Raw genomic sequence first — 20,635 nt, forward strand, 5'->3', positions numbered from 1 at the left:
GGTGCAGGCAGGAAAAGAACCTGATATACCACAAAATTCAGTGATAAAACTGTTGCCTCTCCCTGCACAGGGATCTCTGTTCACTCTGCTTGGGCCTGTACAGACTGGTAGTACAAGACAGGCAGACACAGCTCCTGCTGGACTCAGTCCCACATACAGACATGTTGAGACTAGAGCAGAGCGGAATCGTATGGTGGCAGAGCATGGTGCTGCAAACCTCAGTTTCCCTGACATGACAGTGACTCAGCCTCACTAGTATCTTCCAGTCTGGATGATGACAGGGCCTCTGTCACCCTGGACCCTCTGGAACATGAGTGGATGATGTGTGCTTCAGATGGGGAGTGGGGAAAGATGTACCGCCTGCTCACTACAGAGCTTTATCACTGGGTTCACCTGTCTGCACTGGGCTGCCAAACAAGGTAAGCCTGAGGTTATGAAACATATACTAAACTTTGATAAGCAGCACAACATTCCCATTAGTGGATGTGCGATCGAACACTGGCTACACACCCCTGCACATAGCTTTTATGCACAACCACATGGAAGTAGTGAAACTCCTGGTGGGAGACTACAATGCTGACATACAGATCAGAGACTACAGTGGGATAAAGGCCTGCCAGTATCTCACTAACAGTGTTAGCATGGACTTACAGGACATCATAGTAGCACACGAGCAGCCTGACTCACAGAACACAGACCACAGGAAAGGAGGCTGCTGGAGGCTTTCCAAGGTTCTTCAAAATAATCTGAAGCCCTTCATGCTACTTACTACAAGATGCTGTGGAAGCAGATGACCATCCCAGAGAGAAACCCCTCAGGAGGCAATCTTCTCTCAATAGGATTAAGCCCAAAATGGACAAGCTTCGGATAAAGACATCACAGATTGTCCATAGCACATCATTCCATGACACAGAGGAGATGAATGGATCCAGGAAAGCTTCATTTAAGTCCAGACCCAAGACACAATTCTTTGGTATAGACAAGCACTGACATAGGGGAGGAAATGGCATACAGGAAAGACGGCCATTGAATGACAGAATGTTTGCAGAAATGTGGCAAAAGACAAAACAAATGGCACCAGAAGAGGTGGGATTTAATGTGTTTTTTCTAAATAAGTGCAGGTGCAGGGTGATACTTTCTATTGATATGCATTATGTCTTAATTATATTATAATATATATATATTATAATTTTTGTGCCTGTCAGAAAAACTTTAAAGCTGTCCCCAGATATTAATGTTCCTCATATCACACATGAATGCAGTACCTACTCCAGGAGTTATTTAAGAGGAGAAACAACTTCTGGTGACTGTCACGCAGGACTAAGAGTGGTCATCCACCAGTCACCCCAGTTGCTGGTTTAGACATAAACCATTAGATTACTGCCTGCAAATTACCCTGTATTATACCAGGTCATTTTTTGTAATTATGCAGAAGTCATTTAAAATATAACCAAAAAGATTTTCATATGGTTTCCATATCATTTCCTTATGTTATTCTATATCATATGTGATTCATAAACATATCCACACTCATGTCAGAAGTTGACTATGAGGGCCACTGCTCACAGCTTCATACATGATGTGTTGAAATGTTTAAAAGAATTATTTTAGTTTATCTAGGATTATCAGGTTTTTGAAAACCCAGATATTTACATTGGCATTTGTCTGCTGGCTTCATGTCATTACCTTTGAGGTGTAAAAATAAATACACTACTTTTTAATGGTTTACTGTGCATTTTTTCTTTTCATCACTTCTGTGTATCTCTATCTACAGTATATGCATTTTTTTATTTTTGCCTTAGACGTTTAATTTCTTTTCATTTAAACATAAGCTGCATTCAGTCATTTTAGCATATTTTATGTATGGGGGTGGCTATAGCTCAGTTGGTAAAGGCAGTTGCTTACGGACCACAGGGTGGGTGGTTCGATCCCCCGGCCCTGGCTATATGTCTACGTGTCCCTGGGCAAGACCCTGAACCCCTAACAGCCCATTCCCCCTCCCCAGCGATGCAGTGCCGGCCCAAGAAATTGGGGAGGGTTGCTTCAGGAAGGGCATCTGGCGTAAAAACTGTGCCTAATCAACATGCGGACAATGATCCGCTGTGGCGACCCCGAACTCACGGGATAAGCCGAAAGGAGAGTAGTAGCATATTTTATGTATACAGACACCAAACAGCATGCACTAAGGCACTTTCATTGGACAATACAGGAATATATCTCAGACTTTTTAGGACTGTTCACCTTATTAAATTCCTTTTTAACCAAGCTGCGCTATCAAATATTGATACAATTGTGGTCAGTCAATAAATGTAAATGTCAGTCTTGACTCCCTGGAACTACCCCCTGTATAAGGTGTCAGCGTTGCAATCTGTCAGAACTCCTGAAGGCCCACAAGCTTACAGCTCTTCTTCTACAACTTGGCTTGTAGTTCAGAGTTGTAGGAAACGTCGAGTGACTGCATCTTCTGGCTATTGTACAGGTAACAGCCCCCTACTCCTTCCATTTTAGAGGTAGCTGCAGTGTAGATGGGTGTAGATGCTCCATCTGCTGGAGTCTGAGATGGAAATACATTAATGGATTGTCAGCAGGTTGTGTTTAAAGATGGAATGGTTAATGGATTTAGTTACTATATTTTTTATTGAACATTTTACCCAAGCAGACCTGTTACTTTTACTGATAGTGTCACTATGTAAACCACTCATATATTTTTAAGTGTTTCTATCTGCATGTTCAAGTGTTCCTATTTGAATTTAGCAAAATCACAAGAAAGGCTTGTGCAAGGCTCCACAGGTTATTGTACAATGCTGTGTCAACCATCCCGGGGTCCATGGCATTGACAGTCAACGGGAAGCCCCCAGCTGTCAGTTGCTCTTGCAGGTAGTAAGTAAGCAGGACTAGAGCCAGTATGATTTGGGAGTAGGCCCCATGGGAACTGTAGCCTTGAGACAGAGAAAGGAGCAAAGTATGAATATTAACATAGACAGCTCTTTTGTCAGTGTCAAAACTAGAACAGCTGGCTGTGATTTAAAACTCTAGGTTTGAAGGCTGGCATCAAGGGTAGGCATATTGACTCATTATATCTAACAGTAGCTGATATTTTGTATGCACTGAAAAGTATATTTTACAAACAATTATCCTTGGAGAATGTCATCACTGAGAACATGTTCATGTTCATCATTCTGCCTTAGCAAAAAAGTTTAAATAAGTAATTTAAAGCCCATTATTGTCAGGACAGTCATATCAAAGATAAATATATGCAAACTTACAATTGCAACTGTACAATCTTCATTCTAGCATTTTACAGTCAGATTAATGACTGGGGCTTTTTATGCTGACATTGTTAGGGAGTCATTGCACATGTTATAAACCGATCTTTCTGTTCTTTAACCGCTGCAGTGTGGTTGTTTCTCTAAGGCTGGATTTGCTACACTTGGTTATTTTGAAATTTGATAGATTTGTACAGATTTCAAACTATTGTACATGTATGAAGGGGTTTCTGTTCTACAAATATACAGTCACAAGAAAAACTAATGGCACTGTTTGCAATTTCCTAGTTTTTTTTTACGTAAATTGGTCAAGGAATGTAATCTGATCTTCAAGGTCACAAATATCAACTAACACATAATTAGTGACATAAATAGCCTATTGTTGCCGTTACTTATTCAACTATTACTTTGTATGTTCAATGGGTGTGTTGAATAAGGACATTAAGGATCATGATCATGTGTGTTTTATCAGCTTAGAAATATTGTTTTTTGGGCCCGTCTGACTGGAGTTGCATTCTTGTCATTTATTGTGCCTGTTTGTGTCGCAGTTTGAAGCCCATTGTAGGGTGCCTGAGAGACTCATTCAAATGAGACAGAATAAGAATGGTTGTTGATAGTTTGGTTAAAAAATGTGTTTTAGGCCCAGAACCATGTCCTTTATTGGAGTAACATTACTCAACAATTCCAACAAGATTTATTAAACTAAATATTTACAAAATCTTGATGTCTTTCCATTTATTTCCTCTCTTTATATTTCACTTATCATAACCAATCAAGGATGTTGAAAGCCTACCCTGAGCTTGGTTTAAAAGAGAGTTTTTCTTATCCACTGTTGCCTATGGCTTCCTTAGGAGGGGATTTGTTAGTTTTTCTCTATTATTTTTAATATTTCTTTTTTACTATCTCTATTTTGTAAGGTACCGACCTTAATATTTAAAGCACTTATATTAAATAAAATTAGCCAGTAAGTCACTAAGTGTAACTGACTGTTGACATTCATAACAACACTTGTTTAAGTCCTCCATGTCCAGGACTCCTGCATAGTGTGTAAGGACGTGTTGACAATTCTGGAGAAGCAGGCCAGTCGTCCTGATCTCTTTAATAAATCCAGCAGCAGGTTGGTTAGCAGGAAGTGGCCTCAAACCCATCTTCTGTCTGTCTGGCCTCCAGTACTACTGCAAGGAACCTTGGATTTATTTTTGACCAGGATTTGTCCTTTAACTCACATATAAAACAAATCTCTAGAAAAGCCTTCTTCCACCTACGGAACATTGCCAAAATTAGCAGAATCCTGTCTAAAAGTGATGCCGAAAAACTGGTCCGTGCATTTGTTACCTCTAGGTTGGACTACTGTAATTCCCTACTTTCAGGATGCCCCAGTAACTAAAGAGCCTGCAATTAATCCAAAATGCTGCAGCAAGAGTGCTGACTGGAACTAGCAAGGGAGATCATGTTTCACCTTCACTAGCTTCTCTCCATTGGCTTCCCATTAAATCTAGAATAGAATTTAAAACCCTGCTTCTTACATATAAAGCTCTGAATGGTCAGGCTCCATCAAATATAGAAGATCTCATAGCACCATATCATCCCAGTAGACCACTGCGCTATAAAGTCTAGGCTTAAAACCTTCCTCTTTAATAAAGCATATAGTTACTTATAGTTATGCTGCCATAGGCTTAGACTGCTGGGGGACCCACCCCCCGATCCAGTGAGCTCCTTTCCTACTCTTGACCATGTCTCCTCTCCTCTCACCCCGCAATTGTCACCACTGTTTGTCATTAACTCTGTGTGTTCTCTCCCGTCGTTGTCTTTGTCCTTCTCTGTCCCCGTCTCTCTGTCCCTTTCTGCAGGTATCCCTGGCTTTGAAGCTGTGTGTCTTCCAGCGTGCAGCTACTGATCCTACCAATCCGCCTGATGTTTTGTTGTTGCTTTTTGTTGCTCTTTTCTTTTCTCTCTCCCTTTTCCACTCACCCCAACTAGTTTAGGCAGATGGCCGTCCACCCTGAGCCTGGTTCTGCTGGAGGTTTCTTCCGTTAAAGGGAGTTTTTCCTCTCCACTGTTGCCTATGGCTTGCTCCAGGGGGAATTGTTGGGTTCTCTTTATACATCTTTATATTCTTGACTTGACTTTATTCTGTAAAGTGCCCTGAGATGATTTTGTTGTGAATTGGCGCTGTATAAATAAAGTTGAATTGAATTGAAATTGAATTGAATTGAATTGAATTGTCCCTCAGGAACCAGCATGGTCCCAGCTAAATGCCGGAAACACCAAGAATAAAAATTACACAAGGTTTTAGAGTTTAAATAGAGTATGCAATTACTCACTGTTTGGCTTACATCCCTTTGTAAAAAAGACACTAATATCCAATTTCATGCATTTTAAATGACACAGCATACCGCTGTTAACCAGAACACGGAGGGGTAGACCTGTCAGGATCTCTCTGCACTTCCTGTCTGTGGACTTTTATTTTGTGGCCCTTCTCTCTACTTCCTTGGTTGCCTTGGTTCTTTTCCCCAGCTTTGCTTTCGTTTGTCCCCTGATGGTTTGCGCCTGTTCCCTCCTCTATTTAAGTTAAGTCTTCCCCTCACTCCCCTGCCAGATCCTTGTTGTTGCTGCCGCTGTCATTGCCATTGTTGTTACCCTCACCCACCCCATAGTAGACTCTGGACTTTTGGAAAGAAATACCTGACTTTGTGTTTCTTGGACCTTCATGGCTGCATGGACCCTTTAATTCTGGACTCTGCTTCTGTGTCATTTTTGGTCTGAGGTTTGCCTTCTGTTTCATTCAGTGATTTGATCTAGCCTCTTGTTAATTTCCACTTGTTTGGCCTTGGTTATTTCAGGTATTAGGTATGCTTCTGTGTTTTTTTTCTATTTGCCAGTGCTTTGCGTTCAATTTGTTCATGTCTGCCTCCCCTGAGTTCCTGTATTAGTTTCTGTGCTCCCGTTTATAGGTTTTCTTTGTCATATCCATGTGTTCTTTCTGTTTTAGTGGTGTATGTTTCTCAGCAGAGTAATTTATTTGGCTTTACCTGTTTGTTAGTTTCTTTAAGTTTTCCCTGTCTATCCATTCAGATTTATTATTGGCTTCAGATCCCTGTCCGAGGTTTTGGTTCGCTCAGTTCATGATTCAGTTTGGTTATCCACGTGTTTGATACCTGGCTTGTTTTCCTTTGTGTTCTCCTCTCAGGAGCGAGTTTAAGTTAATCCCCCTCATGTTCTGGTCCCTTTGGTTAGTCTGAGTCTTCTTTGTTCTGTATCCGGTTCCTAGTACCCTCCTGTTAGGAGCGACTTCTGTTAACGATTTACATCTGTCAATAAAGCCCCTCGTTTTTTGCAATCCCTCGCACTCCTCTCTTGGGTCCACCCCTTAGCCAAAACCGTGACAAGACCTCTGTCTGTAAATGTCTGAACAAACTGTCGCACAGATTTCAGTGAGGTCAGGTCCATGAAGACAAACTCAGCTGTGAAAAGAAAGATCATGTTAAAAAAGAATTTCTGACTCCAGGATAGAAAGGCACACAAAATCTGAATTAATGGACAAGCTAGTCTGACCACTTTAAAAGTTAGTTTGATGGGAACTTCACTCAGAAGATTACATGTACAAGTTGGCTTCCTTGCACAATTATCCCTAGAATAGGGATAGAGAATAGAAATTCTCTATTATGGATTATTAAAAAAGTTGGTGTATTTTAAATGGTCTAAATGTATCCCATTTTTAAGATAAAGGATCAAACTAAAACTAGAAAAAACATTCTAAAAAAGAAAATGTACTGTGAATGTTTTATTGTATAATTTATCTGAGAAAGCTGAAAACTTAGAGCGGAAGAGAAAACCAAGAAAATTTGTCATCTGGAGGAGAGCAGAAATTTCCATAAACTGCATGAAACTAAAACTGCAATTATTCAAAAACTGTAAAAGATTTTAAAAGTGGAATAAAAGGCCAATAGTTGAAGGTCTTCTAATTTGCTGAAAGTTTGAATGGATTCTTTAGGCTGAAATATGCTTGAGTAGCTAAAGCTGAAAGAGGACAAAGCTGAAGGGGAGCAGAAGAGTCTCGCCATTCATGTTTAGAAGCTGAATATTGTATGAAAGATATTAAAAGCTAAATAGAAGCATTCATGTTCTTAATAACCTGAACATTCTAAAGTTTGAACAGTGTTTCTGGCTGAAAGTATGCTAAAGTAGTTAAATGCCAAATATATACAGAACAGGGAAGTCAGAATCATAATAATACAGATTAGCATTCACAACAATTTTATTCTAAAGTATTCACTGTAGGTAACAATAACAAAGATTGGGATTTAATTATTGTAAATACTCCAGCAGTAGCTTAAGTACCTCTTAAGTGCCTTGAGACGACTTTGGTGTGAATTGGTGCTATATACATGAAGTTGAATCGAATTATATGAACAGCTTTGCCATTTACTTCCATTCGATGAATGGTCATCAGATGCCTTTTAGGAGACTAAAAGTAAAAAAGATATAAATTCAACCCACTGAACTGGCTAGTGGCGGTGACTGTTTCCCACCACTGCTGAAATTCAGTTGTTAATGTCAACCCCTGGTATACACTAGTCTCCAGAGAAATGCTGCAACTCAATCCAATCAGGTCAGAAGATGCAGTAAAAGGCCCAAGTGTACATCTCCCTACGAAGAAAAGTTTTTATGATTGTCCACCTTCAAAAAAAGATGCCTTACTGCTACTGAATTGGTTGCATTGTTGAACAAAACAAGAGGGACACAGGTTAGAAAACCCTTCTAAGGTTGGCAAATCAGAAGAAAAGGTTGCACTGGGCCAAGATGCAGATCAATGGGCTGGAACAAAGCTCTGTAGACTGATGTCAATGTTTGAGGTGTTTGGATCCAAGCGAAGAACTTGTATCAGATGAATGGATCATGGTTGCCTACCTGACACAATCAGTAAAGCATGGAGTGTGATGATCTGGTGTAGCTTTGGTACCAGAAAAGTGGATAATGTGCATCATGTGCAAGGCATTCTCAGTCAGCATGGATACACTCTGTAATAAAAAGCCATGCCATTCCCTCTGGGCAATGACTGTTTGGGGATAAGTTTGTTTTTTAGCAAGACCATAACCCCAAGTATTCTTCCAAGTTTTGTAAGAATTGTCTTAAAAAGAAAATAGCTGTTGATGTACTCTCTATGATGGCTTTACCAGGTCAATCACCAGATCTGAATGTCATTGAGCTGGTCTTGGCTGGGAGAAAATCACACCTGAACAGCTAATCAGTAGAATGACAAAGATTTGTCAGGCAGTTTTTTAATTGAAGTAAGTTTACTTGCAAATTTGAGTTTACCGTTATGCTGTGCTCAAATATGCTTAAAAATGTAAAGTATATTTTTTTGTGTTTTGTGATCAACGTTTAATTAATGATTAATTTAATTGTTAAACTGGCAGTAAAACAAAAGGAAAGTCTGTACTGAATGAGGCCTTTGGAGGAATTTGAAAATGTTTAAAACAAAATGTGTTCTCTGTAATCTTGGTGTAGTCTTATTTTTTAGTAACTGCATGCTTATAACTTGTCTGAACTAGTTGCTTGAGCACCTAATTGAAGGGTTTGTACTGTGATAAACAAGAAAATGTAGCTTTTGGATGTATTAGGGTGATGTCAGAGACACTTCTGTTGCTGTGAAATTACTGATCTCTAAATATCCTGCCTAGACAGCAACTAGTGTTGAAACTTATTTGTTGTGCCATCAAAGAGCTCTCTCCTGACCCTAATGCATTTTAACAGATAAAGTGCTGGATAAATGGCTCAACAGTTGGCTCAGGTGTGCACGTATAAAACTTTGGTCACGTGTTAGCAAAAGACTGGCCTGTGTGGTGGTAACCCACAATCCAGCAGGACAGACAACCTAACTAGTTTTCAGCTGTGACCCCACACATTTCAAAACAAGGATATCTGCTGTGTATGATATACCCTGGGGAGATGTGAGATCCCAGTGACAATTGTCGTAGCATTAATGAAAAACAGACAAGTGATTGAATAAACAGCAGAAAGAGACAAAATAAAGTCTTTCCAGAAAAGAACAAAAGCATTCAGCCTCCACTCGAATAGGTCAAAAGTCATGCAGCAGGATTCAGAGGATGACAAGAAAATTTTCAAGGAGTTTCTTGACAACAGACACCATCTTCTATATGAAAAGTCTGTAAATACCATCTGCTGATGCTGCTAATAAAAAGTCCTGCTCCTGTAGCTGAATGCTAAATAAAAGTTGCACCTTAATTGGCATGACATTATAAACCTTTCTAAGATTTGTAAGACGTAGGGATTTTTTTTTCCCAAGGGGAGAGTACAGTACATAAATCTGTAAGAGAAAAGCAGCAAAACATTTTTAAGAATTTTCTTTCAATGAAGCATTGAAAGGTGCAACACAGTTGCTTATTTAATGATTGGTAAAAGACATATAGTGGTTGTAATGGTAAATGGTCTGCACTCATATAGCGCTTTTCTATCTATTGGCACTCAAAGCGCTTTACACTGCTTCTAATTTACCCATTCACACTCACAATCACACACACATTCATACACCGATGGGGGAGCTGCTATGCAGCTGGCCAACAATCACCGCTCTACCTTCCTGCGCCACAGTCGCACAGTTGTAAGTTGATTACATACAATACAAACAGGTGCAAACCACACAAGTAAATCTTCATGTATTTATATTTCTATATATACTTATATATTATTATACCTATTTCTCCACATCTTTTAACTGTAGACTGTATGTAATTCATTTGTTTCCTTTAGCAATATATGGTTACAGTAATTTTACTACTTTTTAGTTATACTGTTTTATAAAAAAACAGTAAAAAATTACCTAAAAGATGTGACCAAGTAGAGAGAGGTGAAAACAAAAGGATAATTACCTTCACTCTCTATGCCTTCTTAATCAATCTTCCTGACAGTTGCTGTGCCCTCTTCCCTCTCATTCCCAGCTGGAAATGGTGGAGCTCAAGGTGCAATTACTGTCCACTTATCAGCAATGCAGATTTGTAAGGTGAAATTCTAAGAAGTCCTCAAAACAGGGCAGAACAAATTATTGCAAATCTTAAGCAGCAGTTTATCCTGCTGGCCGTCCCTGATTTGAGCTAGTGAATTTTTTAAAGTTATGTTTTCACTTTGTCATTAATTTTGGTATTATTATAGGCTGATGGAGACTTTTGCATTAGTTTTCATTTCTGACATTTCTGATACAGCTCAGTAAATGTCCAAAAAGCAAGTGATGTTCCACTATTTTAGAAGATTCATGCTTGGCCTGGAAAAAACTGTTTAATAATAAATAAAGCCCTCCATAACCATAACCAACAGCATATTATTCATCCTTCATAGAGAAAAACAAGAACCGCCCCTGGTTTCTTTTCAGCACTGTAGCTTGGCTGACCAAGAGCCAGACCCTTCACCAATAGACCATTGCTGCCCAGTGCTTCCCCTAGGAGGAAGAGTCAAATGTGGGGAAAGAATTTAATAGTAACATGTATGTGCTATATGTGCTCCATGACAATAAAGGCTCTTCGTCTAAAAGAAGAGGGGATGTTACAAAATGATAAACATGGCTTTCTTCCAACTTTTTTGAGATTTGTTGCTGCCACCAAATTTAAAATGAGCTAATATTTTCCATGAAATGGTAAAATAGCTCAGTTTCAACATCCATATTTCTTTATGTTCTATTGTGAATAAAATATGGGTTGAATCAGTGCATTCTGATTCCCCCCCCCCCCACCAACTTTTTTTGGAAAGGGGGTTGTAAAATTAGGGAAAGTTTTTATCAAAAAAAAATCGCATTTCTTAATTTCAACATTACTTTTGTTGTCTTTGTGCTATTTACAATGAACTACAGTTTTTAGAGAACTTGCATAGCATTTCATTGTCTTAATTTAGATTTTACAAAGTTTCGCAAACTTTCTGAATATGGACTTTATGGAGATTACATGCTGCTACACAACATTTCAACAAACAATACAGTGGATCTCCAATCAGTTCAGCTCTGCAATCATTTTGAGATTGATTCATGCTTTCAATTTTAAGTCAGTTTACAAAAAATACATACTTAATACAAAAAAGTATTAAGTATGTTTATGGTGAGGACACTGATAGATATAATACTACTAATTCTTCTTCTTTTCCTTTCGGCTGTTCCCTTTCACGGGTCGCCACAGCGAATCATGTGCCTCCATCTAACTCTATCCTCTGTCCTCACTACATCCATAAATCTCCTCTTTGGTCTTTCTCTAGACCTCCTGCCTGGCAGCTCCAACCTCAGCATCCTTCTACATATATATTCAAAATGTCTTCTCTGAACATGTCCGAACCACTTCAATCTGTCCTCTCTGACTTTATCTCCAACACATCTAACATGATCTGTCTCTCTGATGTCCTCATTCCTGATCCTGTCCATCCTCGTCCCTCCCAAAGAGAACCTCAACATCTTAAGCTCTGCTACCTCCAGCTCTGCCTCCTGTCTTTTCTTTAGTGCCACTGTCTCTAAGCCGAACAAAATCGCTGGTCTCACCACCGTCTTGAGCACCTTTCCTTTCATTCTCGCTGATACTCTTTTATCACACAACACACCTGACACTTTTCTCCACCCGTTTCAACCTGCCTGCACTCACCTCTTCACCTCTTTTCCACACTCTCCGTTGCTCTGAACCGTTGACCCTAAGTACTTAAAGTCCTGCACCTTCTTCACCTCTTCTCCCTGTACCGTTCCACCTGGGTCCCTCTCATTCACACATGTATTCTCTCTTGCTGCGGCTAAGCTTCATTCCTCTGTTTTCCAGAGCAGACCTCCACCTCTCTAGATTTTCCTCCACCTGCTCCCTGCTCTCACTACAAATAACAATGTCATCAGCAAACATCATAGTCCAGGGAGATTCTTGTCTAACCTCATCTGTCAGCCTGTCCATCACCAGAGCAAACAAGAAGGGGCTCAGAGCCGATCCTTGATGCAGACCCACCTCCACCTTGAACTCCTCTGTCACGCCTACAGCACCTCACCACCTGTCTTACAGCTCTCATACATGTCCTGCACCACTCTAACATACTTCTGACACTCCAGACGTCCTCATACAATACCACAGTTCCTCTCTCGGCACCCTGTCATACGCTTTCTCTAAGTCTACGAAGGCACAATGCAACTCACTATGACCCTCTCTGTACTTCTCCATCAGCGTCCTCAAAGCAAATACTGCATCTGTTGTACTCTTTCTAGGCATGAAACCATATTGCTGCTCACAAATGTTCACCTCTGCCCTTAGCCAAGCTTCCACTTCTCTTTCCCACAACTTCATTGTGTGGCTCATCAGCTTTATTCCTCTGTAGTTGCCACAGCTCTGCACATCTCCCTTGTTCTTAAAAATTGGCACCAGTACACTTCTCCTCCAGTCCTCTGGCATCCTCTCACTCTCCAAGATCTTGTTAAACAAACTAGTCAGAAACTCTACTGCCACTTCTCCTAGACACTTCCATACCTCCACATGCCTTTCCACTCTTCATCGTCTTCAACGCCCTCCTCATTTCACTCTTCACTCTTCACTCATTTCACTCACTCGCTCCACACCAGTCACCTCTACTACTCTTCATTCCCTTTCATTTTCCTCATTACAGTGGATCTCCAATCAGTTCAGCTCTGCAATCATTTTGAGATTGATTCATGCTTTCAATTTTAAGTCAGTTTACAAAAAATACATACTTAATACAAAAAAGTATTAAGTATGTTTATGGTGAGGACACTGATAGATATAATACTACTAATTCTTCTTCTTTTCCTTTCGGCTGTTCCCTTTCACGGGTCGCCACAGCGAATCATGTGCCTCCATCTAACTCTATCCTCTGTCCTCACTACATCCATAAATCTCCTCTTTGGTCTTTCTCTAGACCTCCTGCCTGGCAGCTCCAACCTCAGCATCCTTCTACATATATATTCAAAATGTCTTCTCTGAACATGTCCGAACCACTTCAATCTGTCCTCTCTGACTTTATCTCCAACACATCTAACATGATCTGTCTCTCTGATGTCCTCATTCCTGATCCTGTCCATCCTCGTCCCTCCCAAAGAGAACCTCAACATCTTAAGCTCTGCTACCTCCAGCTCTGCCTCCTGTCTTTTCTTTAGTGCCACTGTCTCTAAGCCGAACAAAATCGCTGGTCTCACCACCGTCTTGAGCACCTTTCCTTTCATTCTCGCTGATACTCTTTTATCACACAACACACCTGACACTTTTCTCCACCCGTTTCAACCTGCCTGCACTCACCTCTTCACCTCTTTTCCACACTCTCCGTTGCTCTGAACCGTTGACCCTAAGTACTTAAAGTCCTGCACCTTCTTCACCTCTTCTCCCTGTACCGTTCCACCTGGGTCCCTCTCATTCACACATGTATTCTCTCTTGCTGCGGCTAAGCTTCATTCCTCTGTTTTCCAGAGCAGACCTCCACCTCTCTAGATTTTCCTCCACCTGCTCCCTGCTCTCACTACAAATAACAATGTCATCAGCAAACATCATAGTCCAGGGAGATTCTTGTCTAACCTCATCTGTCAGCCTGTCCATCACCAGAGCAAACAAGAAGGGGCTCAGAGCCGATCCTTGATGCAGACCCACCTCCACCTTGAACTCCTCTGTCACGCCTACAGCACCTCACCACCTGTCTTACAGCTCTCATACATGTCCTGCACCACTCTAACATACTTCTGACACTCCAGACGTCCTCATACAATACCACAGTTCCTCTCTCGGCACCCTGTCATACGCTTTCTCTAAGTCTACGAAGGCACAATGCAACTCACTATGACCCTCTCTGTACTTCTCCATCAGCGTCCTCAAAGCAAATACTGCATCTGTTGTACTCTTTCTAGGCATGAAACCATATTGCTGCTCACAAATGTTCACCTCTGCCCTTAGCCAAGCTTCCACTTCTCTTTCCCACAACTTCATTGTGTGGCTCATCAGCTTTATTCCTCTGTAGTTGCCACAGCTCTGCACATCTCCCTTGTTCTTAAAAATTGGCACCAGTACACTTCTCCTCCAGTCCTCTGGCATCCTCTCACTCTCCAAGATCTTGTTAAACAAACTAGTCAGAAACTCTACTGCCACTTCTCCTAGACACTTCCATACCTCCACATGCCTTTCCACTCTTCATCGTCTTCAACGCCCTCCTCATTTCACTCTTCACTCTTCACTCATTTCACTCACTCGCTCCACACCAGTCACCTCTACTACTCTTCATTCCCTTTCATTTTCCTCGTTCATCAACTCTTCAAAGTATTCCTTCCATCTTCCCATCACACTCCTGGCACCTGTCAATACATTTCCATCCTTATCTTTAATCACCCTAACCTGCTGCACATCCTTTCCATCTCTATCTCTTTGTCTGGCCAACCTGTACAAATCCACCTCTCCCTCTTTAGTGTCCAACCTAGCATACAAGTCCTCATATGCTCTTTGTTTGGCCTTTGCCACCTCTACCTTCACCTTATGCTGTATCTCCCTGTACTCCTGTCTACTCTCTTCAGTCCTCTCAGTGTCCCACTTCTTCTTAGCTAACCTCTTTCTCTGTATACACTTTCCAGATGACACACCGAGTACCCTCCTACCTGTCTCCCTGATCAAATTAGCTGTAGTAGTCCAGTCATCTGGAAGCACCTCCAAACCACCCAGAGTCTGTCTCAGCTCCTCCCTGACAACTACACAACATTCTTCCTTTTTCAACTTCCACCACTTCGTCCTCTGCTCTGCCTTAGTCCTCTTCATCTTCCTCACCACCAGCATCATTTTACACACCACCATCCTGTGTTGTCTGGCTACACTCTCCCCTACCAATGCTTTACAGTCACTGATCTCTTTCAGATTACGTCTACACAAGATGTAGTCCACCTGAGTGCTTCTACCTCCGCTCTTGTACGTCACCCTATGTTCCTGCCTCTTCTGAAAGAAAGTGTTAACTACAGCCATTTCCATCCTCTTTGCAAAGTCAACCACCATCTGACCTTCTGCGTTCCTGTCCTGAACACCAAACCTGCCCATAACAGTCTCATCACCTCTGTTCCCTTCACCTACATGCCCATTGAAATCTGCACCAATCACCACTCTGTCACCTTTTGGATGCTCTGCATCACTTCATCTAACTCACTCCAGAATTTCTCCTTCTCTTCTAACTCACATCCTACCTGTGGGGCATAACCACTCACAACATTGAACATCACCCTTTCAATATTCAGCTTCAGACTCCTCAACCTGTCTGATACTCTTTTCACCTCTAGAACATTCCTCACAAACTCCTCTTTCAGTATAACTCCTACTCCATTTCTTTTCCTATCTGATCCATGGTAGAACAACTTGAACCCTGCTCCTAAGCTTCTAGCCTTGCTACCTTTCCACCTGGTCTCCTGGACACACAGTATGTCCACCTTCCTTCTCTGCATCATGTCGATCAACTCTCTAGCCTTCCCTGTCATTGTACCAACATTCACAGTCCCTACTGTCAGTCCTACATTCTTGGCTTTCCTCTTCTCTCTCTGCCTACGAACACACCTTCCTCCTCTTCTTCTTCGTCTTCGACCAACAGTATTCCAACTTCCACCGGTACCCTGTAGGTCAACAGCACCGGTGGCGGTCGTTGTTAACCCGGGCCCCGACCGATCCGGTATGGAAGTCATTGTCACGAGTCGGATGTTTTATTTGGCATGTGTTTTACGTCGGATGCCCTTCCTGCCACAACCCTCTGCAATTATCCAGACTTGGGACTGGCACAAGAAGACACTGGCTTGTGCCCCTTTGCGGTTGCATTGTTGGTATCTCTCTAATGTTTTACTGATTACCTATCTGCATGTTAGGACCCCTGAGGCCATTGTCCCCCCCAGCCCCACCTGGCATTGCAATATTTACTCTATCAGGATTAGCGCTCTCGTACTGTCTCACACACTCTATTAATTAACTATCTGACACATCAACACTAGCATCGTTCTCAGTAACCATAGCATTCAATGATGTTTCATACTCTCTTACAAATTCATGCATCTGACTCTCTGACACATCCCTGATACTTCCCCTGGAATATACACGCAAAACATCAGCCAGCAGATCATGATAAACTCTGCTCTGATTAAAAAGCCGCTTGTTGGAATAAATGTATATAAAGTTATCTCATTTTCTGTATTTTCTTAAGTGGCCAGCTTAAGTTTTATATATTCTTTGTTTAATAAACAGTATGTGCATGTGTGTGTCTAACTAACATTTCTGCTTTATGAGAAAAACAGGAGGCACATCCCACGGACCTTTCGGAAACCTCTCTGAGAGGAGTTGCTAGATAAAAAGCCACATCCACCTGCAGACATGACATTGAACTTTGTTTTAATTTCAAAGTGTTATCTTGGTGCAATGCTGTGTGATCCCTCTCCCTTTAGAAAGGAATGTAACAGGAAACCTCCCTAAACTAAATAAAAGAGAGGCAGCAACATAGATGCATTTCAGAGCGAGTAGGAGATGTTACTGTCTTGCATCCATGCTTGCTCTCCTCATGAGTAAAACTGAATAACGCCTTTGTCTTTCTTTCCTTGTATGTTATTTTTAAATGTTCTAGGTGCTTAGACCTGACACCGTTTCAACACCCCAGCGACATCAGAGTCGATACCCTGCAGCATAGTAGGCAAATTTAACTCAGCCTCTCTGTGCCACTCAGAGATACTCGCGGGTGTAATTTCGTCATCATCGCTGGTGGAGCGGACACGTAAAATGGCATTAGCCGACGGTTGAAATTTTTTCTCAGCGGTGCCATTTCATAGACTATTGAGGATTATTTATTTAGCAGATATAATCTCCTTTAACTTCTTTAACTCACTATGTATCAGGGACGATATGTAAAGATGTTTCTTGTGGTCACATGTAAGGTCACTAATACATCTAGCATATTGGTTTATAGCATCTGTAGTGTTTTTATATATTTCACTACTGTTTTTATTTATTTCACTCTGCCTCTGAATTAACTGGTTTAGGGTGCATATGGTCAGATGACCATATGCTTGTAAATGTGATCGTTTAAAAAGTGCCAGGGATCTCAACAGCGTAGAAACAGCTTTAAGCACAGTGTGTCCATCTGAGTTTACAATGTTACTATCTACTGTCTACTGCATAACCACTATGACTGTCATCACAAGGGTCAAAGCCGTCTATAGCATCTGTCTGAACAGACGCATAACCTCCGGTTTACATTGAACCCCTACATCCAAGCTAACTTCCTTGTCTGTCTGAAGACCCTCCTCCTGATTATCAACAGGGGTTTAATACTTCGAAAATCTCATCCAATCCCAGCTGGTACTCACTGTCTACTGACCAGTTTTGGAGATAGACGCTGACGAATTGGTCCAGTCCTAGATCATCAAAGTCCGTGGTTGTGAACATCGTGTCGCCGTGTAGATCGTTATAGTCTGTTGTTGGTAATATATCTTTCTGGAGGTTTCCTGAAGGAAACAGCAGTACAGCATCCGCTAGTGTATCGTCTCCATCGTTTTTATTCCTTTTAGCACTGGGTTGCACACCGGTATATTGAAGGTTTTCTATTTTTTTTTTTTTTTTAATAGACAAATTTCAGATTACTAACAATCCTACTAATGACACAACATTAATAGTCAGGTAACTAACGGCTAACAGTCACCATGCACTACACGCACGGTACATGCACACGCATGCACGTGCACGCGCAGCCATATGGTTTTTATTACTACTGTCATGGTTCTCAGCAAATGGGCTTCAGTTGTCAGCTTTTGTCAACAAACTAAAGTCAGCAGTTTAAGCATTGTTATACCTACAAACGACAGACAGAGCCGTAATCAGAACATATGTAATTGATTTTCATTGTAAAACCAGCTGTATTACTGTAAAAGTATGAAAGACACGATCATTCAATATGCAGAAAAGTTACATTGTAGTCCAAAGGTGTTATTATGTTGTACAACTTAAAGTAAATATAACAGCAAATACAATAAAACAATATAGAACATTTATGTATTTTATATAGATTTTAAATAGTGACAGTTGGTAGACAGACGGTGGTGTGGGGCACTGCCCTAATTCAATTATCCAGAAAAGAGAGAGACTTGTTTTAAAAAAAAAAGAGAGAGAGATATTAAAAAACAAATGTGATATTGTAATTGTGCAAAGTAATTTGCAGAAAATAGTTTTTACCAGCCAGATGTTGTAAACTTTTGGGGCTTATAAACCAACCCTATAGTTTTCTACAACTGAAAATAAAAGGACAATCGAAGGGACAGAATATTGTATTATGTTTAATGTGGTGATCTTTTTTTTTTTTTCTTCTTTTTTTTGTCCTTTCGGCTTATTCCGTGAGTACAGTTGATCATTCCTCCTAAAAATTTAATTCATATTCCGCAATAGTGTGAATAATATCTGACAAACCCCACTGTTAAACCCAGCAGTGAAGGTTAATCTCTAAATTCAAATTCACATGTCGAAGTGTCCTTGAACAAGACACTGAATCCCAATTTAGTTGCTCCCGGTGAGTGTTGGCCACCTGCATAGCAGCTCCACCATCGTTGTGTGAGTGTTTGTGTGATTGTGATTGTGAATGGGTGAATAAGAAACAATGTAAAGCGCTTTCGAGTACCAATAGGTAGAAAAGCACTATATAAGTGCAGACCATTTACCAGTCTCCAGACTACTAGGAAAATGTGGTCCAAAAACTAAGCACAAGCATTGAGAATCAAAATCAGCAGCTGTGTTTGCTGATGCTGCTGGTGGCTCAGTTATCTCCATCAGGCTAATTTTCTTAATTGTATCTTGTGAAAATTTTTACAAATATTAATGTCATTTACTGCATTATCATGAAATCTGTACAACAAAACATCTAAGCATAATTTATGTACAGTTAAATGAGGAGGGGAGTTAAGATGCCTGGTGGAGAATAATTTCACTTAATTTGCATTCACCTTAATGTTTCATAGAGAGGTAATGCTAATTAATCCATATGTTTTGTTCCCCAAGTCAGAATTGATCAATGAATATTAAATAAAAGAGGGCTGTGATATTCAAAAAACGATCAATGTTCAAGCCTTTGTTCAGACAGCAAAACTGTCATGGTCATCAGCTTATGTATTTCTGTATGCTTGAATTTGGATTCTGTGTTATTCTGAATATTTGGATTTGCAGTCGGTTGTTCTGAATGGTCGGAATTGGAATCTGAGTGAATGTTTAATTTTTATAGCACTTGTGTGTTTTTTTTGGTCGATTGATGTTATCTTTTGATAGAAATCCAGAAATTATACATTAGAGGGTGTTTGATGTTTGGCTTCTAATCTAAGAACAAAACTGTAGACCATTTAACCACATGGTTGATAATGGCTACATTCTGAATCAAAAAATTAATTAAGAGAACTAGAGATCAATACCAACATAAAACCAGGCTTTATTGCTGCTTTTTTTGTACTGTCATAAATGGACAGGTATGCCTAATAAGTTCAAGTCAAAATGTATTTATATTTAATACAACAAATTTGCCCCTACAACAACACTGATCAAGTGTTCATCATTACAGTTAAAATTTGATGCACAGTGATGAGCGGATACAGAGGAATCAGAATAAATCAAACTACAACAGAAAGTAAAACAGAGGAATAAAATATTAGAAAAACATAACATGAGCACCATCTTAATGAGGCTGATAATAAGACGATGATAATGGAACTGGTGCATAAATTCGCAGCATGCTTTCGTCATCATCATAATCATCATCATCAATGAACATGTGAAGAATAGCTGGAATAAATAATCCCTCCCACAGACACTGAGTCATACCGAAGTGTGATCCACATACACTAGGTAGCACAAAGTTGTATAAACAAATTATATACAATATTTCTGATTAGTCACACATTCTCTCATCGATAACGCGGGTCTAAAACTGTTCACTGCTTGCAACTGGCTTTTGAGTTTTTCTTTTGTCCTATGTCCTCATCAAAGTAGATAGAATTTGTTCCACAACTGTGTTACTTAAACAAAGTATATACAAACATTTCTCATTAGTCACACATTCTCTCATCGATAACGCGGGTCTAAAAGTTATTGTCGAAGAAATCAGCGATTGAATGTAACTCAGAACGTTAAAATGAATGGATGCATCTAACTTGTATACAGACTTTAAATACGATTTATAAACAACAAACACATTTTAAATTGTTTTATTTGTAAACGTAATATGGTCGACTGACATGAACTAATTTTAATATATTTCTTTTACAAAACAATACTCTCAAGAGTTTAAATGTACCTAACTATTGTTTAATTTTATCTTCTTTTTTTTTTTTAGCATTTAATGCCCATCTAAAAAACCGCCACACC

General features: G+C 40.2%; 2 pseudogenes; one reads left to right on the forward strand and one right to left on the reverse strand.

The window, feature by feature from the left end:
- The first annotated feature begins 231 nt into the window (after positions 1-231).
- Positions 232-1,652, forward strand: LOC137108852 (ankyrin repeat domain-containing protein SOWAHC-like; annotated as a pseudogene).
- Positions 1,653-2,371: 719 nt separating this feature from the next.
- On the reverse strand, positions 2,372-17,683 carry LOC137108853 (dehydrogenase/reductase SDR family member on chromosome X-like; annotated as a pseudogene).
- Positions 17,684-20,635: the final 2,952 nt, after the last annotated feature.

The sequence above is a fragment of the Channa argus genome, chromosome 23 (genome assembly GCF_033026475.1).
Source record: "Channa argus isolate prfri chromosome 23, Channa argus male v1.0, whole genome shotgun sequence".
In the NCBI taxonomy this organism is placed as follows: Eukaryota; Metazoa; Chordata; class Actinopteri; order Anabantiformes; family Channidae; genus Channa; species Channa argus.